General features: G+C 42.5%; 1 protein-coding gene across 7 annotated transcripts in view; it reads right to left on the bottom strand.

Annotated features, from left to right (window-relative positions):
- The window catches only part of LUZP1 (leucine zipper protein 1), a 97429-nt gene that overhangs the window by 15884 nt on the left and 56268 nt on the right, over positions 1 to 25277 (bottom strand). For 5 of the 7 annotated variants that reach the window (XM_060626665.3, XM_060626661.2, XM_060626659.3 and 2 more), the window contains exons 2-3: positions 14346 to 14452; positions 9353 to 9442 (exon numbers count right to left, since the gene is read on the bottom strand). The exons of 1 other annotated variant lie outside the window; for it this stretch is intronic. The gene's annotated coding sequence lies outside the window, so the exon portion shown is untranslated. The remainder of the gene's footprint in view (positions 1 to 9352; positions 9443 to 14345; positions 14453 to 25277) is intronic. One more of the 7 variants, XM_060626660.3, reaches the window with a different exon arrangement.

The following is a 25277-nucleotide window of genomic DNA, read 5'->3' as shown; positions in this document are numbered from 1 at the left end:
CTGTCTCTCTCTGTCTCAAAAATAAATAAACATTAAAAAAAAATTAAAAAAAAAAAAAAAAAAAAAGAGATGGGGTTGAAGAGGCAGTGGGGGCACCTTGCAGGCCCTGGGGAGGCCTCTGGGTTCTTATTTAAGAAGTGGAGACCCATCCAAAGGTTCTGAGCAGAGCAGTAACATATTCTGACTTGGATTTAAAAGGATCAATCTGGACTATATGGTTTCACTTTATGTGGTTGAAAAAGAGGCAAAAACTAATCCATAGCGAGAGTGGTTACCTCTGGGGAGACAGTGACTAGGAGGAGACTGCTGGGGATGTTCTATGGATGATAGATTCCTGCCATCAAGCTATAGAACTGAAGATTTGTGCACCGTATGTTATACCTCAATAACAAAAAATAAAGATGGGTGCCCTATAAAACAAGATATAGATGGACATGACTGCTGTGTTCAAAACAGACCACAGAGGATAAGAGTAAGAGCAAGAAGACCAAAAGGAGCCCAGTGCAGTAATCCAATCAAAAGGTAATTGTGGCCTGGCCCAGGACAGTGGCCACGCATATGGTAAGAAGTGGCCCAACTCTGGCCACTTGAAAGCAGAACCACAGCATTTGCTCTTGAATCGCATGTGAGGTGTGAGATAAAGGGATTAAAGAGGATTCCAAGGGTTTCGGTCCGAATTTGCAGCAGGATGGAATTGTTATCAGTTCAAACAGGGACAACTGGATGAGCAATCTGAGAAGGAAGATCAGGAGCTCGGTTTGGGACACACTATTTATGAGATGTGTATTAGTTATCCAAATGGAGATGTTAAGAGACTGTCTGAATATACAAGACTGGAATTCAGGAGAGAGAATGGGCTGAACAGATAAATCTGTGAGTCAACAAAGAATGGATGGCTTAGAAAACCATGATCTGGATGAGACTGTCAAGGAAGTGAGTAAATACAAAGAAATCAAGAGGTCAAAGGTCTGAGCCCCAAGGTGGCCAATATTTTTTACTGGTGGAAATGCAGAGTAAACAGCAAAGGACACAAAGACAAAGTCGGCAAGGTAAAGGAAAACGGGGAGAATATAGTATCATGGCAGCCCAGCAAAGAAAGCCTTTCAAGGAGAAAGGAGTGCTCAGCTCTGTCAGGTGAAGCTGATGGCTCATATAAAATGATGGCTGAGAACAGACCAGTAAATTTCACAACATGGAAGTCACCCTGACAAGAGCAGCACTGTAAAGTGATGGAAGTGAAAGTTTTATTAGAGTTTGAGGGGCGCCTGGGTGGCTCAGTTGGTTGGCCTCTGACTTCGGCGCAGGTCATGATCCCGCAGTCCGTGAGTTGGAGCACTGTGTTGGGTTCTGCTGACAGCTCAGAGCCTGGAGCCTGCTTCAGATCCTGTGTCTCCCTCTCTCTGCCCCTGCCCCACTCACACTCTGTCTCTTTCTCAATAATAAACATTTTTTTTTTAATTTTTTAAAAGAAAAAAAGAGTTTGAGAAAATAAGGTGATGAACTGGAGAGCACAAATATTAGATGACTTCTGAATTCGGTTAAAAAAAAAAAAAAAACAGAGCAAATAGGTGGGGAGGCCACTGACAGAAAAAGTGGTATCAAAGTGTTTCTTTTTAAGACAGAAGAAAAAGCATGCTGGTATACTGGAATACGATCCAGGAAAAAAGGGAAATTTTGACAAATTATGAAAGGCAGAAACCTTCTGGAGCAATGAACATTCTTGGGTAAAGGAGAGAAAATGGGGCTCTAGCATAAAGTACAAGCAGCAGTGCTAGAGAACACAGTTCATGCATGGTGACAGACAGCAAGGCAGAGGAAGACAGGTGTGGTGGCAGGAGTCTAGTAAAGTTCTCTTTAGGTGGTTTTTGCATCTTCACTGAAATAGAAAGTAAGGTCATCCTCTTAAAGTGTCAGTGGGTAAAGTATTACAGGTTTCAGATCTGGTCAGCCAGGTGAGTGGGAAATACAGAACAATCACCAGGCAACATTAAAGGCCCACTTAAAATTCATGGTTAGGATTTAAAGTGAAACCAATCAGCAAGGATTGTATTTTTACAACCAGTCTTGTTCAGCTGACCAGATGAACGCACAGAGAAGACAGAGTTGCATTGAACCAGGTTGGAACTTGATGAATTCAACAAAGCAAGAGAAGGCCACAGGAATTACAGGCATGTATAAGGGAACTTAAGCTCATTCAGTAAAGAGGAATGAGAACAAAGAACAGTGAAAATGTAATAGGACCAAATGAATGGAAAGTACCAACAAGGACAGAAGGACTGCTGGAGTTAGGGTCCTAGTGGGAGTGAGCTTGAACGACAAGAGACGGTAATCAGAGGGGGATCGATCTCCAGGAACTGAAATTACCAAGGGGTTGCAGTAACTGATGTCAAAAACTAAGGTATGAATAAGTGGAGTACAGAATTTTTAGGGCAGTGAAACTGCTCTATATGATACCACAGTGGTAGATACATGTCATTATACATTTGTCCAAACCCACTGAATGTACACCACCAAGAGTGAACCAGAACATAAACTACAGATTTGGGGCAATTATGGCGTGTGAATGGAGGTTCATCAGTTGTAACATATACCACTCTGGTGAGGGATGTTGATAATGGGAAAGGCAGGCAGGGAGTATATAAGGAATCTCTTCCCTTCCCCTTTCTTCTGTGAACCGAAAAATGCTCTAATATAAAGATTTTATTAAATTAAAGATTTAATTTTTTACAGTAATCTCTACACCCTATGTGAGGCTTAAACTTGCAAGCCCGAGATCAAGAGTTGCACACTCCACCAACTGAGCCAGCCAGGTGCCCCTAAGATAGTCTTAATAAAAAATAAAATAAAAAACCTGAAGTTTTTGGTCACAGATGAGCATGATTGTGCGAATGCTGGGGGCAGGATGGGGTTTTAAAAAGATCACTGGAGGGGCGCCTTAGTGGCTCAGTTGGTTGAGTGTCCGACTTCAGCTCAGGTCACAATCTCACAGTTTATGAGTTCAAGCCCCGCGTCAGTCTCTGTGCTAACAGCTCGGAGCCTAGAGCCTGCTTCAGATTCTGTGCCTCCCTCTCTCTCTACTCACATTCTATTCTGTCTCTGTCTCTCTCAAAAATAAACAAACATTTAAAAAATTAAAAAATAAATCATTGGAAGAGAAAAATAACTGAGAGGCAAGGACCACAGAATTGTACATTGAAAGCACCACAAATTAACAGGACCAGAGGGGCGCCTGGGTGGCTCAGTCGGTTAAGCGGCCAACTTCGGCTCAGGTCATGATCTCGCAGTTCGTGAGTTTGAGCCCCACGTCGGGCTCTGTGCTGACAGCTCAGAGCCTGGAGCCTGTTTCAGATTCTGTGTCTCCCTCTCTCTGACTCTCCCCTGTTCATGCTCTGTCTCTCCCTGTCTCAAAAATAAATAAAACATTAAAAAAAATAAATTTAACAGGACCACAGCTGGAAAAAGTGACATTAAACAAGAAGCTAAAGCCACTGAGAAATCAGAGGCAATTTGGGGAGCTGGGGGTGTAAGAAGGTGACAGCAGGACTAAGGGTGCTGGGTGTTATAGTCTGATGAGATTAGATTTAAAACTAGGGGGAAAGAGGGGAGGAACGTGGTCTGAGCCATAACAGAAAAACAGCTACCACTTGAAAGAGAATAATGGATTCATCAATGATCCCACAAGAAAACACAGGGCCAAAGGAAAGATTTGTGGAAATGACAAAAGCCACTTGTCTCCAACACCAAGATCCCTTCCACTGACTGCACTGCAAGCCTACAGCCACCAGATGGAACCCATGCACCGCCCTTAAAAATACCAAGACCTCTGAGGTTTGGGAAATACAGTCTCCCTCTCTCAGCCTCTGAGATCCTACCCTCTCCCGGATTATTTCTCCACCACTTTGCTTCCCTGGATACATCCTTCTCTAACCTCTCATCTTTGCTTCTTTTGGTCTCCCAACCTTCTCTTCCCAGTTTATATGCTTTCTCATTCTCAAAAATGGAAGGGGAGGGGTACCTGTATGGCCCAGCTAGTTAAGCGGACTTCGACTCAAATCATGAGCTCAAGCTCCGCTTCGGGCTCGCTGCTGTCAGCACAGAGCCTGCTTCAAATCCTCTGCCCACCTACCTCTCTGCCCCTCCCCAGCTCATTCTCTCTCTTGCTCTCAAAATAAATAAATAAACTTAAAAAAAAAAAAAAAAACTGGAAGGGAGAGAAAGATATCATATGTTTTCACTCATATATGGATCTTGAGAGACTTAACAGAAGACCATGGGGGAAGGGAAGGGGGGAAGAAAAGATACAGAGAGGAAGGGAGGCAAACCATAAGAGACTCTTAAATACAAAGAACAAACTGAGGGTTGATGGGGGGTGGAGAGAGGGGAAAGTGGGTGATGGGCATTGAGGAGGGCACTTGTTGGGATGAGGACTGGGTGTTGAAGCCAATTTGACAATAAATTATATTTTTAAAAAATGGAAAGGGGAAAAAAAACCCTAAATTTATATATTTATATAAGAAAAAAAAACCTTTTCCCTTATTCCCATCCACTTTTCCTACTTCAAGTGCCATTTGTTTTTGGCCTTTTGCCTAGTGGTATGGTAAAAACAAACTAACCAACAAGCAAAACCCTTACCAATCTATACACAGGGTGAAGGAAATAGAGGGCTGAACTAAATACGGGCCATAAACCAATTTTAAAAGGATCTGTACTGGCACAGTAGTTACTGGAAAACAAATGATATATGATGTGTCCACAAAGTACTTTAAATCAGCTTATCCTTGTAAATATGCTAGAAAGCCATAAAGTTATATGCTTTAAAGAGATGAACTTTATGATATATAAATTAGATCTCAATAAAGCTGTTTAAAAAAAATCCCAGCTTACCCCAAACTGAAACATTCCCCTCAGCAACTCTTAGTTATACTAGTTTATACTATAGTTTTCATAAACAAATCCCATTTTCAGAAGAGAGAAATGTTAAACTCTAATATAGTCTCATCTATAAATTGTAATTCTGAACTAGCAGAATCCACAAATCCTACTGCTTATTCATTTGGCTTTTAGTGCCAATTTTATATGTTCTGTTCAAAACTCGATATGAACCAATCAGTACACCACTAGAAATGGAAAAGCTAAGCCCAGTAACTATACAGCACATACTTACTACAGGTGTGAAGAGAAGGAGTTTCACAAACCACTACTCAAAATCCTTTCCAAGTACTTATTGCTCTCAGGATAAAGACCAAAGTCCCCAAGAAGGCATGCAAAGCCCCAAAGGATCTGGCCCTGCCTACCTAGTCAACCTTGTCTTCAAACTCCATGTGGGCTCCACACTCTTGGAGCCCACAAACTTTGCACTCTATCATCTCCAGGCCTTTACTAGCTTGACTGGTAATCCTTCTCATTTCTCCAAATGCCACCTTAGACAATACCTCCTCCTGGAATCTTCTGCAGCAACTTCCTCCCCAAAATTGCAGGGCAAAGCAGGGCTTCTCCTTCTTGCTTTTACAGTGTGTGCTGTACTGGTCCATTCACAGCACACATCACACTGTATTCAAGCTGTATTTACCCATTTTGTTTCTCCAACTTGTTTCTTATTCACCACTGTATTCTCAGTACCCAGCAGGAAGCCTAGTACATTTTTAATGCGTAAAATTTGATGAATGAATGGCTGAATGGCTGGAGCCATTATTAAATGGCTTATCGGCTCTTTGGCACTAACCATTAACACAAAACAATAAAAATGATGTCAACAAGCTACTCATGGATTACAAGGGTGAAAACAATTGGCAGATATGGCAGCACAGATACCTGGTCCTGTGGTGATGCCCTAAATGACCTCATCCCAAGCCCAGTGTCACCTGTAGAGTCTCAGTCCTGGTGCTTTTCCATTTGAACTTGCCCTTCTGGGCTTTCAGGTCTATACCATATCTTTTTCCACTCCTTAGAGTTGGATTTCAGAGCCAAAGTGTAGCTAAAAGATCATCCAGTCCACTGGTTTTCAATCTGGGCTCAGCAAATCCCCTCAGGGGTCATTCGGAGCAGGGGAGAGAACAGGGAGAAGGTTTGAGCAGACTGAGCTTCAGGCTCCTTCTCTCATTTTCATCAACCAACGCAACCGATTTCTAGCTTTTTAATATACTGGGTTTCCCCAATATGACAGTAAAGAAAGAACCCCACCACTTTCGTTTAAAATAAAACCACCTTAGGAGGCCTGGGTGGCTCAGTCAGTTAAGCGTCCAACTCCTGGTTTCCGCTCAGGTCATGATCTCGCAGTTGTGGGTGCAAGCCCCACATCAGGCTCCACGCTGATGGCAGGAAGCCTGCTTGGGATTCTCTCTCTCTCCCTCTCTCTCTGCCCCTTCCCTCCCTGCTTGTGCTCGTTCTCTCTCTCTCTCTCTCTCTCTCTCTCTCTCTCAGAATAAATAAACTTAAAAAAAAACTTACAAAATAAGACCACCTATTTGGCCCAATCCCCTTACTTTAAAAATGAAGAAACTGAGATTCAGAAGTAAATACTGTGGTTTCTCTAGCAACTCAGAAAAGGTAAGGACTTTAGTCTCCTGACTATCCAGAATTCTTCCCATTGTGTAGAAACACCTGCCTGGAAACTCTTAAGCATTTTTACAAAGTGAGGAGTTCTGATTATTCACAGACCAATAACAAAAAGGTACAGAGGACAACCACCAATGGAGCACTACTGTACTGTAGACAATATATTAAGTACTTAATTCACATGCTTTCTCTCGGAACCTCAGATCTACCCTTTACTTTTTCTTAAATCACCTAAGGCTTTCTCTTCCATACAAGTATGGTAATCCCCAGGGATGTAAAGGACTTAGCAGAATGCCTTGCCCGTAAGTCACAACAAGCAGTAGCTATTACTATTATTCTATTCAGTCTCCACAAAAATGTTATGGGATAGGAACCTTTGAACTCCTAATGTCACACAGCTGGCAAGGAGGAAAGCCAGATGTTGAACCCAAGTCTACTTCCACAGTCCATATTATTTTGAGAATGTTACTCTGTTGGCCAAATCAATAATCTCTGTGCCCCAGCGCCCTCCTCTGAGCAAATGAACAAATACCAACCTCACCTACCACACAACAACAACAACAACAACAATAACAAGTTGGCTATAAAGGGCTCTGAAAAGTCCTATGCATACCTAAGGTAAGTTTCACCAGGCAACATCCTCCTAGAAATAGCCTCTCACTAAAAGCAGCCCTTCTGCCCAGAGAAAACAAGAAATTTGATCAAAAATGGAGTTAGAGTGCCACTTTTCTCTAACCTTTTGGCCCTACGCATAGCCAGAGAAAGAAATGGCTTTGCTATCTCCAGGACCATCCAAAGGCGAGGGGCAGATGCCTCTCTTCCCAGTACCTCCCACATGCCCTAGTAACAGTATGTTTATCCAGATAAAATTCATTTGTAGACACCTATAGAACATCTAAGATGCACCTAGCATTTTGCCAAGTGCTATAAGATTATCAAGACCTAACCCTTGCCTTTAAGTCATCAGAAAGAGAGAGCTAATTATAAAACAATAATGAAGAAGCCTCCCTGACAGTCACACACAATACAACACCCATCCTTTTGCTTCCAGTCCTCTTACCATACTTTTTTCACTTAGCACATTTTACCACTTGATGTATGTTGCACTGGAAGCTCAGAAGAAGTGACTAATTGTGCCCAAGGGTGGATTCTGGGGAAAAAAATTGTTGATATTAAACCTCAGGAATCATAGGAAAGGGAAAAGAGGCAAGGGTGGTCCCATCCTTTAATGCCAACTTGCCCTCCACACCAGTGTCTAGCTGAGTTCCCATTCACATGAGAAAGATACGGCATCAATTCTCTCTCATTCAGGGCTCCTTTCTGCCAAAGTTCTTGAACCCAGTTCCAAATGGCCCTATCTAGCATTTTGGAGGCTGGCTCTTCTTCCTGTCCCACCGGACCAGGAAAGTCTGAAACAGAACATAATCAAACTTGCCCTGCCCTTTCCCCCTAACATAGCTGTCATGATTCACACTTCCTGTTCCCAACAGTCATTGAAGATAGGGGGTCGACAAACTTTGTCTTTAGAGTTTGACAGTATCCATCATCATAAGCACGGAGTAGAATTGCTGAATCAATATGTGGTACACCTGAAACTAATATCACATTGCATGTTAATTATACTTCAATCTTGAAAAGTTTGATAGTATACATAGAAGTATACAACTTAGTTTAATAGTAAATAGTTCAGGCTTCAGAAGACCCAGGTTGGAGGTCTGTCCTTGTAGCATGAAACAACCGTACACAATGTATGAACTGTGTTCCATCCAACTTTATTTACAAAAACAGGCAGTGGGCCCGTGGACCACCATTTGCCAACCCCTGATCAAATGGAAAATGGGAAGACTATTTTTAAGCAGCCCTCTCCCAACCATTTCTAGTCACCTGTCTTAAGCCCTTAGGCTATCCATGTCACACCACTTCCTCTTGAGCGCTTCTATTTCATTGCTGGGCCTAAATTATTTTTCCCAGCATCACAAATTCACACGTCTTAGATACGCAAACTTCCAAAGTTAGTAGCCCAAGGAGCACAGAGAGAGATTATCTAGGTGGGAAAGGAGTCAAAGACCGTCTGTTCCCACCTCCTAGTCAATGCAGAAGGTACCTCACAAGTAGCCACTTAGCTCCTGTTCAAATACTTCTAAAGACGGGAAGGACACTCATTTCTTCCCAAGGCAACTCACTCCACCTCTGGACAGCTCCAAGACTTTTTCTTTTTTTTTTTTAAAGCACACTTAACCACTTGATTACTGTCTCTTTTTACTAGAATTTAAGACCCATGAGGTCAGAAACATGGTTTTTCTTATCTGTAGCTGTTTTTTACTGCTGTCTCTTCAGCACTTTGAACAGTTTCTGGTACAGAAAGGGTATAAAATAATTATTTACAGAAAGCAAAGAAAGAAGGAGGGAGGAAGGGAAGAGGGGAAAGGAGGGGAGGGAGACAGAGGGAACAAAACATCACTGCATTTGGGGAACTTTAATGCAGCAGGACTGAGTGAAGAGGCAAAAGGGGAGGAACAGAGCAGGTAAGGCCAGAGTGCAGACAGGGCGCAACATAGACACCCTTGAAATCTCACAGCAAGTGCACAGGCTGAGGTGGTGGTGTTTCAGGAACAAGTTTAGGATTGCGCTTTCACCCCTATCCTCTTCCTTCCAGCCTCCTCCACCCCATTCCCATGGTGAACATCTTTCACAGCAGGACCTGTTCTCTCAAGCTTTTTCAGACAGCCCCTCCCACAACAATATGCACCCCCGTAAGCTTTGTAAATACTTCCATCACTGTACCCATGATACTTACTTGGTCATATAGCTGTATTCCTCTACTGGGCTCTAAGTTCGGAGAGCAGGGACTGTGTCATCTTTATTTTCCTGACGTGGGCACTGAATACTGTGATGGAGCAAGGCAGGAACCTTATAAATGTGTGGTAGATTAAATGAAGGTTAAGTCTGACTGTATCCTGTACTGACCAAACTACATCTAAGGAATTTTCAGATCTGGGTACCCCATTCAAGAAAGCACTTAGCCTTCTCTCTCAAAAATGAATAAACATTAAAAAAATTTTTTTTTTTTTTAAAAAGGCAGCCGGCGGGGGGGAGGGGAGCGCCTGGGTGGCTCAGTCGGTTAACCATCTGACTTTGGCTCAGGTCATGATCTCGCGGTTCGTGGGTTCGAGCCCCGCGTTGGGCTCTGTGCTGACAGTTCAGAGCCTGGAGCCTGCTTCAGATTCTGTGTCTCCCTCTCGCTCTACTCCTCCCCCACTCATGCTTTGTCTTTCTCTCAAAAATGAGTAAACATTAAAAAAAAAATTTTTTTTAAAAGAAAGTACTTAGCCTTTATGCCAGAGGTTGCAAGTGCAAATGCCAAAGAGATCAGGCCAATAATGTTAATGATGACAGGGGCCTGGTCACACAATAGCTAATGGGAGATCATGTTCTACTTTTATATGAATCTCTTATATGTAGCCAACTCATTCAAAAAGGAAATAAAACGGACGCCTGGGTGGCTCAGTTGGTTGAGCATCCGACTCTTGATTCCAGCTCAGGTCATGATCCCAGGGTGGTGGGATTGAGCCCTGCTTCCGGCTCCATGCTGACAGTGTGGAGCCTGCTTAAGATTCTCTCTCTCTCCCTCTCTCTATCTCCCTCTGCCCCCCTCCCCTGCTCATCCTCTCTCTCTAAAAACAAATTAAATAAATAAATAAAATAAATAAATAAATAAAAAGAACACCCTGTACAGACCCTCCAAAACATACTACATGCCTACAAGTGGACATGGGAAGCAAATTTGCAAGCTGCTTTGAACAAACGGATTTAAGCAAGAGAGCAACACAATCAGAACTGCATTTGTGAAAGAACATTCTGACATGACAAACTAGGGAGCTATATTACAATAGTCAAGGCAAGAGATAGAATAGGGGCCTGAACTAAGACAGTAGCAGTGGGGTAAAGGGGTGGGGGAGGATTTGAAAGATGACCTGGTTAATCCAGTTTTAATAATGAAGCTTAAGACTGCATGAGCTAATCTGGCAGTCACACTACCAGTGTGTAGTTTCCGTGATTTTTTTTTAAATAAACTGCTATTAAATCTAATTTTAATAACTTAAGTATAGAACTTATTTCTTAGATCTTTTGTAGGCAGTATGGTACAAAGATTAAAGATTACAGACACTGGAGCCAAACAAGTTCAAACCTTGATTTTGCCACTTACTAGCTATGTGTCCTTGGATAAGTTACCTGACTTCTCTATGCTTCAATACCAACCTTAAAGGGTTACTGTCAGTGTAAATGAGTTAATACGTGAAGTGCTTAGATTAGTACCCAGTTCATCTTAAGTGTTATGTAAGTTTTAGCTCAAATTATTTACTATTTTTCACACTTTAACTTGAAAGTTAGTTTCAATCAGTAGTTTCAATTGTCTAAATATTTCTACACATTCCAGCTTAGAAACATTCACTGTAAATATGATAGGCACATCTTTTCTGTATCTTCATCCAAACTTATGTTCAAGCAGTTAAACAAAATATAACCAAGAACAGCTATCCAGAATGCCACAAAAAACAGCCCCTCTTGATAAACGTTGATCCATTATTGATACTTCTACAATACGTGCATGCAAGCCAGCCCAAAATTTTGTCTTGGGATCGCATGAGAAAATGTTAAATACCTAATTTTAGCAATTAGGATGTGTTATTTTTTTAGCATATTCCTGACCACCCAGCCTAGAATCTTCTCAAAACTGGACTGTCCTGATATACATCAAAATGTTATGTAGTAATTATATAGGGGTAGTTTGAGTTTTTTCCCATTAATCTTTACTTTCTATATTTCTATAATAAACTTGTCCTGCTTTTATAGTTTAAATAAAATCAAGGCAGAGCTTAAAGAAAACAAAGAATTGTTATCAGTTAACATAACTTACTTAGTGAACACAAGTGGCTTCTAGGACACACTGTGTTCTCATCCTTTGCTCAGTCAGTTTTAGAATTTAACCAGGGATCACTGTCAAGTTTCCAATGATACCCTCAAACCCACGTGACCTAGACGTTAAGTCCAGATAAATCAAACAACTCTAGGGGCACCTGAGTGGCTTAGTCGGTTAAGCATCCGACTCTTGATTTTGGCTCAGGTCATGATCTCACAACATGTGAGTTCAAGCCCTGCATCAGACTCAGCTATCAGCACAGAGACCACTTCAGATCCTCTCTCCCCATTTCTCTGCCCCTTCCCACACTTGCACACTCTCTGAAAAATAAACTAAACAAAAACAAAAACATCTCTACAGGGAGAATTAGTTGACCATACCTTCAAAATATGTCCAAAATCCATTACTTCCTGGCTATGCACCCTACGACCCTAGTCCAAGCCATCATCCCTCCCCTAGACTATACTGATCACTGCAAAAGTGGTCTCTACGCTTTACACTGCCTACCTTTCCCCACCTTCCCCCACCCCCCAGTCTATTCTCCCACAGCAACCAGTCTAAGCCTCTCAAAAAATAAGTCAATTTGGGGCACCTGGGTGGCTCCATCAGTTGAGCATTTGACTTTGGCTCAGGTGATAATCTCACGGTTTGTGAGTTCAAGCCCTGCATTGGGCTCTCTGCTGTCAGCGTGGAGCTTGCTTGGGATTCTCTGTCCCCTTCTCTCTCTGCCCCTCTCCTGCTCATGCACTCTCTATCTCTCTCAAAAATTAAAAATTAAAAAAAAAAAAATTAAAAAAAAACTAAGTCAATTCTTGTCACTCCTCTACTCTGACTCTCCAGTGGCTCCCCCATCTCATTTAGAATAAAATGCACTCCAAAGGTCTTACACTAGCTCTGAGCACCTACCTACTCTGGGTACCGCTGCTTCTCTCCCCTGACTCCTATTACTCTTTCCCTACCACTCCACTGCAGCCCCACTGGCCTCCTTGTGAAGGACATGACAAGTCACATCATACATCGGGGCTTTTACACTTGTTGTTCCCTCTGCCTGGGATGTTTTTCTCCCAGATATCCCTGGCTGGATTCCTCACCTCTTTCAGAATGGCTTAAATTGTCACCTCATCAGAGGCCTTCCCTGATCTTACATAAAGGAGCAATGACCCCAGGCTCCCTATCACTTGACTACCTTACCCTGCTTTTATTCTTCTGGGCACATACCGCCTAGTGGACATTATTTATCTACTTACTAGTTTATTTGTATCTAGTTTCTCTCTCTCTCTTTTTTTTTTTTTTTTTTTTAATGTTTCTACCCTTCAGGATATAATCCTTGAGAACAAGGACTTTTTCTGTTTAGTGCTATATTAGCATTTTGTTTAGAGCTGGCTAGCTCTAAGAATTGTACTAAGCATGTAGTTAAGTGGTCAATTTTTACCATCAGAACACAAGCCCCAGTATATATAATAAAATACTCTATGTACAATAGGTACGTGTAATGAGTTTTGTTGAAAAAAATGATTACCCACTCTGTCAAATTCATGAAGTCTATTAGAAAACATTGCTGCTTAACTACAGAGAACAAACTTAGGCTAGCTGGAGGGGAGGTGGGCAGGGAGATGGGTTAAATGAGTGACAGGTACTAAGGAGGGCACTGTTGTAATAAGAACTGGGTGTTATATGTAAGTGATCAATTACTAAATTCTACTCCTAAAACTAATATTACACTATATGTTAACTAACTAGAATTTAAATAAAAACTTGAGACATACAAAAAAATTGGTGCTTCGATAAAGAGACTATAACACCATCAGAAAGATCAATGAACAAATGATTGTTCACACTACCCAACCAGAAATGAGTGTCATAACCCAGTTCCCTGAGGTAGGAAAAATGCCCCAGGGAAAGGAATAGAACAAGAATCCTGAACCAGTTAACAGAGTTTGCCTCAAAGTTTCCCACCCCTTTAAGAGCCTGAGCTATATCTAATGTGCCCCTTTCCCAGGAGGGGCCACCCTGACAGTGAGAGGCCTTGCTGAGATCCCTTTCCTATGTCCCACCACAACCATCCCTAGAACCCAGTTCCCAGACTCATTTTGCAGCTGCCCCATTGCTTTGCCTGTCCAGAGAACTTTTCTCTAGCTATTAACCAGCTACCACTGGTGACCAAAACCACTAGGTAAGGGCCTCTGGCCATGCACTGTGCGAGCTGCTTCTATTTCATTAGTGCTCTCCACCTTGGTCAACAACAACCAATAAAATAACTGGCACACAGAATCCAGAAAGGCTAGGAAAAGGAGCTAGTTGTCAATCAAAAGGATCTTTCATTTGTTTATTTTGCTTTGCTTTTTAAAGATTAAGTCACTGTCTCAACCAAAAAAAAAAAGTAACTTTCTCAAAAGAAACATTACAGTACAACGAAAATAACCCAGGGTTGAAATCCAGTCCTCCCATTTACTCCCTGTGTGAACTTGGAAGTTCTTTAACTTCTCCAGGTTCATTTCCTCATGGCAAAAATAACAGCACTTACCTCATAAGGCTGGTGTAAATGCTAAGGGAGATAACATATGTCAAAAAGGACCATGCCTGGCATACATATTCAATAAGTGGTAGGTGCCTGGCATACAGTAAGTATTCAATAAGTGGTAGTGAGGCCTATTTCTGAAAGTTGTTGACCAAATGCAAGGTTAGGCTGGCTGGCTGGCTGATTACATCAGAAAACACATTAAGTACTTAGCACTGTGTTTGGTTCATAATAGGTCATCAACAAATATTAACTTTTCTCCCTTTCCTGCAACGCTGCACAAATTGTAGAGACTTCAGACACCATCCAATTCTATCAGTGTGGCCAGGTTTTGCTGTACAACATACTTACCATTTAGGTAATTTAAGCTTTCCGTTAATGCTTCTGGGGGCTCTCCTGATACTTCGCTGTCTTAGAAACAGGCACTCACTATCTTTCAATGGCAGTTGCCTCTTGACCTGGACAGAATATAAACAGAAAGTAAGAGATAGGTAAAATGTGAATTGCACCAAGACCGAACTGAGGGGAGAGAAGACTTTCCTTTTCCTATCAGATGATATGGTCTCAAGGGAGACTACACAGTCTTTCTTAAATTAACACACCTATACATTTCCCAATAGTCTAAAAACTTATGACATCTTACAGCTTGAGAAGGATCTTTGAAATCAACCAGTTAGATGCCCTTGATTTATGGAAAGAAACAAACTTGGAAAGGGTGAGTCACCCAACTGTTTAGGGTAAAAGCCAGGAATCTACTAAAAATAAAATGTTCTAGAAAATGGGTAAGAAAAAAACCCCAAACATCTGTGGAGTACCTACCACACCCGAGGCAATATGTTTTATGTTGTACACAAGACAGTATTATACAGGGGCACCTTGGCGGCTCAACCAGTCAAGTGTCTGACTGGCTCAGGTCGTGATCTCGCGATTCATGGGTTCGAGTCCCACACTGGGGCTCTGTGCTGACAGCTCAGAGCCTGGAGCCTGCTTCGGACTCTGCATCTCCCTCTCTCTCTGCCCCTCCCCCTCTCGTGCTCGCTCTCTCTCTCTCTCTCTCTCTCTCAAAAAATAAACATTAAAAAAATTTTTTTGAGACAATAATACAATATTGCCCCCTAATAAAGAATCTAAATTTCAAGAAGTCAAGTGACTGGTCCAAGGTCTTACAGCTTGCAAATAAATGGTAATCAGGCCTTAAACCCACACCTGTCTAACACAAAAGCCCCTTCACCAGGCTGACTGTCACTGGGTTGCCTTCTAGATGTGGTTCTCCAAAGGGCCCCGAACCACCTAATACCAATTAGAACCAAGCATTGCATCTCTGTCTGCAAACTTACCCTCTGGTTTTGTAATGAGCATTCTACAGGAGACCCAAAAAAGTCTACTAACCCACCAAACATTACCCCTAAAATTTCAAAAGAATTACTGGAGGTGGAAGATCTGGGGCAAACTTCTGTCCATCCAAGTCCTGCCAAAGAATGGAAAGATACCTTCTAACCTGGAAGTAAAGCATCTATACCTGGTCTTATATGCAAACTATCCCCCTTATTTCTCACAACTGCCCATACCTCCCTTACACATCACACAGGCCACCATGTGACCTTCTTCCAAACTGTTGGTCCCTTTAATCTCATTTCCACACCTCCACTACCAAACCCATTACATATATATAGTAGAGTCCACCCCACCTCTATGCTCCTACAGAGCAATGCAAGACGGTTTAGAATTAAAATGGAGAGATAATCAAATGATAGGTTTTTTTTAATGGCTTTAAAAGAAAGATGAGGGCCTTGAACACTCAAGCCAGTAGACCAGAAAAGAATTAGGGACAAGCAACGAAACTAGAAAAAAAAAAAAAGTAGGAAAAAAGATCTATACCAGGGTCAGCACCCAAGGAATGGCTTGAGTGGATGTGGGAGAAGTTTTAGCTCTCCCCAAATACCCTCCCCTCACACACACTTTTTAAAAAGTATTTAATGTACTTAAACAGCTATTTTAATTATTGAAACAGCTTCAGAACTGGTGCACAGACCTTCAGCCCTGCCCCTTACCCAACAGCTGTCTCTTTTCCCCTCTCCACCCACCTTAGACACACTTTCCTCTCCACAGCCTAGAACCTCTCCTACATAAGAATTCTGAACTCCAAAAAATGCCCACATACATCTGGTCTGTCTCTACTCAGCCGTAACAATGACAGCAGCAGCCCTGCGAAAGCTACTGCCTCCCCCATCTCTTGCCACATTTCCTGGCATATTACTAAGGCCCAGGGGGCTATTCTCTTCAAAACAGGATAGTATGCTCTGCCCAAAATCAGATGAACAGGAACTCCTGATGATCCTGATTTGTTTTCAACTGTCTACATTCTGTCCTTATTTCTAAGGGATGGAAGTAAGCAGCAAATGACTTCTTTCTTTCCTTTACTTCTTGCATCCTTGGCATACTGACCCTGTGTCCCCAGAACAAGAGGATGACTGTAAATACCCTCAGGCTCTTTAGTGCTGCCCCTTCAGAGAGCTTTCCACCCTGGGAGATCCACCCACACCCCTTCCTTCTGGCACCTCTTCTGCTCCTTCTTGTTAACTTCTAGTGAAGACAGTGGTGGTAGTATGGGTATGGGTGGGTGTGTCTGTCTCTGTCTAGAAGCAGAGATGAAAGGACCCTAACAGATCATGCAGAGTCTAACTGCCTCATCTACCAGAGGAGAAAGTGAGTCTCATGGAGAAGAGACTGATCCCAGGTTGCAAAGCATGTTAAAGTGAGCATGGTTGAATTCACCATGAGCCATACTGAAAATGAGCCCATCCTTATTTGATGGCTGAAGAATGAAGCTCTCTTAAATATGTATCACTTTTGTTCCCAAAATACTTTCATAATGGATAGAAATGCAAGTAGGAAATTGTGGTTCCAGCATGATCCCCCAACAGATAACATAAACTCTGGATAAAATGCCAAAAAAAACTATCTGTCTGAAGTGAACAAAGGCTGGCAGATTTTGGAGGGAAGTCAAAAACTGGTAGAAGGGGTGGGGATGGGATGAATTCTCCATTTTTGGAGCTTTCCCCAGAGAGCTATCCAGCTACACTGCCAGTCAAAAAACAAACCCTAGACTTTCTCTCTGGAGGAACCATAAGACAGTGCCCAGAGCAGCCACAGATAATGGGAAGAAAGAAGAGAGCCAGAGAAGCAAAGTCCCAGGTGTTGAGTATGAACTCTGTCCAAATCTCTAGCTGACCCCTGCACTGTGCATGCACAGGGTGGGACCCAAGCACCTCAGTCAAGGGCAAAAGAACGACTGAGATCTGAACAGCCACCCCTGCAGGGGAGACAAACCTGGCAGTTTTGAGTCTGAGTTAATTGCCTGCTAAAATAAAAACGTCAACAGAAATCAGTGTCTCCACAGCATAACATTTACATGCATTCATGTTCAGGAGACAACCCCAAATTACATAAAGAACTAGAAAAACTACAGCCATTTGCAAGGGAAAAGACAATTAGCAGAGGGCAACTCCAAGATGACCCAAATACTGGAATTATTTGACAAGGATATTAAAACAGAAATTATAGCTAAGCAGAGAAACTGCATTTTTTTTCTGAAAGTGGAAGTTTCAGAACAGAAATTATAGCACCTGAAACAACAACAAAAATCCTCTGAATGAGCTTAAGAACAGAATGGAGATGACAGAGAAAAGAGTTCATGAAATCTACAGACAAACAGAAATTATCCAAAGTGAAAAACTCTGGGTCATCTGCAGTCTCTAGAAGAACCATCCTCAGCTCTTCACCTGAGTATACAGTGATTACTTTCTGTTACCAGAAAAACTGATACCAGAGAGACCCAGAATAACTAAGGATCACAGAGATACCATTAACCTGCAATTCTGTTGGAGCAGGCCACCCCTCATATCTACTAATTAACTTTTTGAGGTCTTCCAGATATAAGCAAAGAACAAAGTGTGAAGGTGGAAAATGAGAGGGCAGGATAAAAATTTAAACCGGAGATAACCATAATATCCGAAGTCCTAGGAGTCAAATCTGGTGCCCCATTGTATCTACTGAGAGGCAAGGAGACCATCATTTTTTCACCTGGAATTGCTGAAGCAACATTCTCAGGCAGGAGAAAAATGAGGAGGGATTTAATGTTTTTCTTCTGCCCTGTGCAATCTCTTCACCAAAAAGCCAACCTGTAAATGGGCCGATGGAAGGATGAAGTGTGACCAATCAGTGGGTTTGAGGCTGAAGAGTGCCAGCAGCTTGGTGAGAGCCAACCTGGTGCCACCCGGTTGATAAAAGCAGCTAACCCGAATGCCATACCTGACCAGCTTCCTGCACTCAGGTCATTTCATGTTGGAGTTCAAGACATTCCAGGTAAAAGCAGAGGGAAAAACATAACCTTCAGAAGAGATGTCTGAAAGCCTTGCCTTCTTCTCATCCCCCTCCCACCCATCCCACCTGCCCACGAGGGAGAAGGGTACAGAGCAAGTGAGAAACTGGTAAAAAGAAGAGGTGCCTCTTAGGGTGAAGAGCCTTGGACAGGAAGTTCAACCACTGACACCTCAGACATGACTTTTATACTCCCTGGGCCTTAGCTTCATCAGTTGAACAAAAAACTCAGACAACATGATATTTAAGGCCCTTTCCAATAACAACATGTATGAACCCTTACCCATGCTGTTTCCGTCTGCCCCTGAAAAAACCGTAATAGATCCCAAAAGGCAAAAGTGGAGACATGCCAACTCATTTGATTTATTAGAATATCTCAATTATTCAATTTGTTAAAGAATAAATTAAGAGTCTTGTTATTAATTCTTAAATTATGTTAATAACAGATTTCAATACCCATCTATGATGGAGGGCTGCTAAAATAAGGTCTAATTCTCCCAGGATATAACTTTTTTATCCGTGTAACTCTTGGGATAAGAAGGCAGATACTCTTATCCCCCCTACAACAGATGAGCAAACAGATTAAGACCTGTGACTCTTTTAGGAAGCTAATAACAGAGACAGGACTAGAATCCAGTAATCCCATCTTTGAGCTTCAGGGCTTTTTCCACCTTACCAAAGAAACCTTACTTAACAAAGAACCAAGAGTATAAACAAGATTAGAATTAGAAAGAAAGGATTTAAGAACTTTCAAACACTATGGAAGCATTTATTAATAAACAATTGATAAGACTAGTTTGCGATTAGGACATCTATTTAAAAGCAGACCCTCAAGGACTGCCACCTGTCCGCTGTTTCCTTTTCTAACAAGTAGGCTATAATTGAGACTAGGCTTCCTTGCAATTAGCCCGTGTTTGTGGGGTTTAGCAATAGAACCACATGTCTAAAATTGCTGGTTTTAGACCTGCTTTAGAAAGTTGGCTAAATCAGAAGAACATGCTGGCTCCCTTTAACCTCTGGAAGTCTATAATTAGGATACCAAGGGGCCCAAAGGATTAGACCAGGTAATGGCAAATGTAAACAGCAAAGTCACAACAACCAGTCTAAGGAGAAAGAAACTGAAAGTGCTTTTATTACCTAATTCAATCTTCATAGTAACCCTACTGGGTAAATACCATCATGATTACTTTATAAATGAGGAAGAAATAAAGGGTCAAAGTCACACAGCTGATAAGTGGATTCTCATGTAGGTATCTTGGATCCAAAATGTGCTTTCTCCTCTGCATTATACCACCCTGGAAGGAATTCTCTCAGATCTTACTCTCAAAAGAATCAGTCCTGACCCACATCCCAAATAACACAGACCGACAAAGCGGTTGATAGGTAGTTTGTGCATTCTTTCATTCATTCACGTATTCATGCAAATATTGACTGGCTACAGTGCATCAAGCTCTGAGGAAAATAGGAAGCAGAAACAGAACTGTCTTCATGCCATTTATTGTATAGCGCAACAGGAAAACACTGATTGAAGAATCATAATAGGGAGGTCTAGGAAGGCTGCCCCTAGTGGTGAGGACATTTCTAAGCAGAAGAGGGAGCATGTTGAATATGAGGAGCTAAAGTAGATCTGGCTGACCAACAAGGGAGAAGAAGTGTGACAGGAAATGAGGCTGGAGAGGTATGGAGCAAGCCACACCATACAGGCCCTTGGAGGTCCCATACCATAAGATTATGACCTGAGCTGAAGTCGGCCGCTCAACTGACTAGACCACCCAGACGCCCCATCATTTAACTCTTAAGTAGGGATAAGGTGTGCACATTTCCAGATCACTTTGGCTTCAGTATGGACAACAGATGGAAGCAAGGACAAATGGTGCCAAAAGATGGGTAAGAAGGCCAGTTCCCTGTTTCAGGAGATGGTGGCCACAGAGCTAACACTGCCAGCTGCATACAGGGCACTTACTGTGCCCCAGGCACCGTTCTAGGCACTTTATAGGAATTAACTAAATCCTTAGAACAACTCTGTGAGGGGCGCCTGGGTGGCGCAGTCGGTTAAGCGTCCGACTTCAGCCAGGTCACGATCTCGCGGTCCGTGAGTTCGAGCCCCGCGTCAGGCTCTGGGCTGATGGCTCGGAGCCTGGAGCCTGTTTCCGATTCTGTGTCTCCCTCTCTCTCTGCCCCTCCCCCGTTCATGCTCTGTCTCTCTCTGTCCCAAAAATAAATAAAAAACGTTGGAAAAAAAATAAAAATAAAAAAGAACAACTCTGTGAAACAGATACTATTATCCCCATCTTCTAAAAGAGGAGAAGAGCGCCTGGGTGGCTCAAATGGTTAAGTGTCAGACTCTTGGTTTCAGCTCAGGTCATGATCTCACAGCCTCATGGGTTTGAGACCCACATCAGGCTCTGCGCTGACAATGCAGAGTCTGCGTGGGAGTCTCTCTGTACCTCCCCTGCTCATGATCTCTCTCAGAATATACAAACATTAAAAACAAAAAAGAGAGGGAGAAGTTAAGTAATTTAATGGAATCACATGCCTCCTTTCATGTGGTCACTTCCCTTATAATCAGTTCCTTGCAAATATCTTTAATTCATTTGTCCCCCTCCCCTAATATTCAACTAGTAAAACTTCAATCTTCACTAAACCAAACTAACAACCTCTCCAGGCCTACACCAAAGCACTAAGTTATAAACTGTGTCTGTAGAGAAAATGCAACTACTGACTGGTATGATTTAAAAACAATTTTTAGGGGCGCCTGGGTGACTCAGTAGGTTGAGTGTCCGACTTCGGCTCAGGTCATGATCTCACGGTTATGGGTTCAAGCCCCACGTCGGGCTCTGTGCTGACAGTTCAGGAGCCTGCTTTGGATTCTGTGTTGCCCTCTCTTTCTGTTCCTCCCCTGCTCACACTCTTTCTCTCAAAAATAAAGATTAAAAAAAATTTTTTTTTAATAATAAAATAAAAAAATTTAAAAAAATTTTTAAACAGGCTCCACACCCAACGTGGGGCTTAAATCCACAACCCCAAGATCAATAGTTGCATGTTCTACCAACTGAGCCAGCAAGGCACCCCACATTTTAAATTTATCACCACAAAATCTCAAATATGTCCCTCAATGCTGCCAACAACCCTACTATATCTTCCCTTGCTAGGTTCACTTTCCAACTCTCCAAAACAACTCTTGCACCTCTTTTTTTTTCCTCAATAAACCTCCAACCCCCATCAGCTAAATGACTGTCCCCAAGAAGCAACACTCAGACCATCATCTCCCTAATTCCAAATCTAACCATATGTCAGCATTCTGTGTTCCCTATTGTTACAATGAAGAGGGTCTGCTGATACATAAAGTACAACTTTTCATGTCTACTATGGATCTGATTCCCTCTTATCTTCATATGCAGTGATCTCCACTCTCTTACGTCATTTTTCTCCTGTATACAGACTCTCAAATGACCCTAGCCAAACAGCATGAGATCCACAGGCCAGCACTGGCTCACAAAATCTTACGAGGGTAAGTACAGGAATAGAATAGGCACCTAGACATTTGTGAAGCAAGCAATGTTGTAGACACTGCTACAACGTGCAAGCATAGGATCTGAGGAGGATTTCTCAAACAGGGTCTAGACCAGTGAGGGTGCTGATGAATTCACACAGTGAGTCACACGTGGAGTGAGTTACAGACAAAAATCTGCATAAGAATACCACATGTAGGTCCTGGACAGACTAGAAAAAATTAATTTGTCCTGCATCACTGACAGCTTGAGAAGCCACACTCTGAAACAGTGCTTTTCAAACTTGAATGTGCACACAAATCAGCTGAGGATCTCACTGAAACACAGACACTGACTCAGTAGGTCTAGGGTGGGGCCTAAGACTGTATTTCTAACAGCTTCCCAGGTTGATCCAGAGGCCACATTTGGAAAGCAAGATTCTAGAATTTCCTATCTTAAAAAACAAAACGAGGGGCGCCTGGGTGGCTCAGTCAGTTAAGCGTCCAACTTCGACTCAGGTCAGGATCTCGCAGTTCGTGAATTCGACCCCTGCGTTGGGCTCTGTGCTGATGGCTCAGAGCCTGAAGCCTGTTTCAGATTCTGTGTCTCCCTCTCTTTGCCCCTTCCCCACTCATGCTCTGTCTCTCAAAACTGAATAAACATTTTAAAAAAATTTTAAACAAACAAAACAAAAACCAGAAATAAACTCTCCCTTGATCTCACACCTCCTTCCAGTTAGTCTAGCCCCAATGTCTCTGCTTCTCTTCTCTTCACAGCAAAACCTCTCCGAGTACTCTACACATTTTATTTCCATACCTCTAATGCTCAGTCACTCCAATCAGCCTTCTATCCTCAACGCTCCACAAAAACTGTTCATTAGGGTCAAAGGCCTCAATACTGCCAAATTCTGTGGTCACTTCCCTATCCTCCAAACGGCATTTAACGCAAATAACCACTCCTTCTCCATCAAAACACTTTCTCACTTGGTTCCAGGACATCATACTTTCCTCATCATCCTACTCCACAGGTCATCTTCAGTCTGCTCCACCTTCTCCTCTACATGACCAGAGATAGTCCCAGGACCTCTTTTCTTTATCTGCACCCTCCCTTCTTTGGGCAATCTCATCTAGTCCCATGACTCAATATCAATGACTTCCAAATTTTCATCTCCAGCACTGACAATTCCAGAAGCATTTCCGACGGCCTACCAGACATCTCTACCTGGATGTCTAATTGATATCACATATCCATATATTCCCATATTGTTGATTGTATTGACCTCCCACCCGTCTTTCTCCCAAACTCATTCCTCCTCACATCTTCCCCTATTTACACTATCACCATTCACCCAACTGACCAGGCCAAACACCTAACCATGCTGAATGTGTCTTTCCCCCACACCGAACATGAAATCCATCAGCAGGTCCTATCAACTCCAACTTCCAAATTTTCTTGAACCTGTCCCTCTGCTCTCTACATCCCCATTAAGCACCCTAGTCCAAGCTACTGGACTCTCTCTCACCCTACCTACTATAATAGCCTCCTTAAGCCTCCCTGCTATCAACTGTCCCCTATGAGTACCACTCTCCAAACAGCAGCAAATTTCTAAAAACTTAATCAGATCAAGACTCTATTCTGCTTAAAAACAACACAACAAAATACCTCTAACAGCTTTCCCTTCCACTTAGAATACTCTAAAGTCCTCACCAGAGTCTACTAGGCCCTGCATGATCTGGCCCCTTACCTACCTCTCTGACCTCATCTCCTACCAGGTCCCCTTCCTCACTTCCTGTTTCTTGCACACACTGCGTTCATTCTGGCCTTAGGGCTTTTGCACTAGCTGTTCCCTCTTCCCTTTGTACAGCTGGCTCCTTTCAGTCATTGAAGGGTCAGCTTAAGTTTTATCACCTCTGTAAAGACTTGGCCAGATAATATTAAGTAGCTCTCAACCTCTAACATATCACCCTAGTTTATGTGCACCTTAACACTTAACCCCATCTGGTATTTTGTTTACTTACTTACTGTTTATCTCCTCCTCCCCACCTCTACCCCCATCTTCTGTCTACCTCATCACTATATCCCCAGGGAATTCTGTACCCTAGAATGGTGCCTGGCTGACAATAAATAGATGGGTCTGTAGCACAGGGGAGCAATCCAGGCTGGATACATAAATTTATGAGTCATGTGCATAGAGGTGTGGTTACTAAAGCCAATGGGGTGGATGAGATCACCCAGGGAGAGTGTCTAGTATGACCAGGGAGGAGGGCCTGCAAGAGTAGTACATTTAATAGCTGCAGAACGGAGGATGAACCTGCAGAAACAGCAGAGAAGTAGAAGAACAAGACCGTGTTATATCACTTGAGCCAAGACAAGAGAGTATTTCTAGAAGGAGTGGTCAACAGCATCAACTTCACCGAGAAAATGAATTTGAAAAGTCTGTTGAATTCAGCTTCATGAAGGACATCAGTGACTTTACTGAAGTGTACAGTGAAATGACAGGGCAGAAGCCAGCCTAGGACAGGCTAAGAGGAGGGAGGCAGTAAATACAGACATCTTGTTTAGATTCGAGAGGATGCAGGGTTGAGGATGAGCTGTTTGGTCTGTTTCTGTTTAAAGGGGGCACCATCCTAGCACTGCCACATGTACAAGCGGCAGGTCCTGGCAGCCGCAAGTCACCCAAGGGCTTCAAACCTTTTTATTCAGCTAAGAATTCCGTTCCCCTTGGACCGATTCCTAAATGTCCAGAGTATCAATCTGGAAGTCTTTTTTCAAACACAGATCTCATCTTCACTACAACGGAAGATAAAAATGTACACTTTCCCTTGGTGTGTCAGGAACAGAACACGTGGCTTTTTATACCAGAGGGCCTGGGTTTAGAAGGTTTTCTCTGCCATTTTAATTCCAAGGCTCATTTTGGGGGAGTCATCATTATTTCTACCCCCAGCAAGAAGTTTCTTTCCATTTTACAGCCTCTAGAGAACTTCCCATTGTCTCTGTTCCACACTCCTTCTCCACCCTGCCTGCTGCCCAGGCAACATACCACAATGGGAGGAGTACACATGGTCTCAGAAGCCAGGGAATCTTGGTTTCCTCCATACTTCAGTCACACAGCAGTCCGGGTGATTAAACTTCACGATCTCAATTTCTTCAAGTGTACACAGAGACTATAATATCTAAACTTCATGGGACTGATGTAAAGGACTATATGGAAATACAGATTCAGTATAAGCAGATAAGGCCTGGCATAATGTGTTCTATAAATGTTAATCCAATTTTCTTCTTCTCACCATTCTGATAAAGCATTGTATCCCCTATGTGTTTTTATTTAGTTTCTCTTTCCTTCTAAGTGTACTAGGAAGACCTTGGGAAAGGAACCCTGAGAAATTTACTTGCCCAGTTCTAGCAGAAATAA

This window comes from Panthera onca, chromosome C1 (genome assembly GCF_046562875.1).
Source record: "Panthera onca isolate mPanOnc1 chromosome C1, mPanOnc1 haplotype 2, whole genome shotgun sequence".
NCBI lineage: Eukaryota > Metazoa > Chordata > Mammalia > Carnivora > Felidae > Panthera > Panthera onca.
This window is presented reverse-complemented; position numbering and strand designations above follow the sequence as displayed.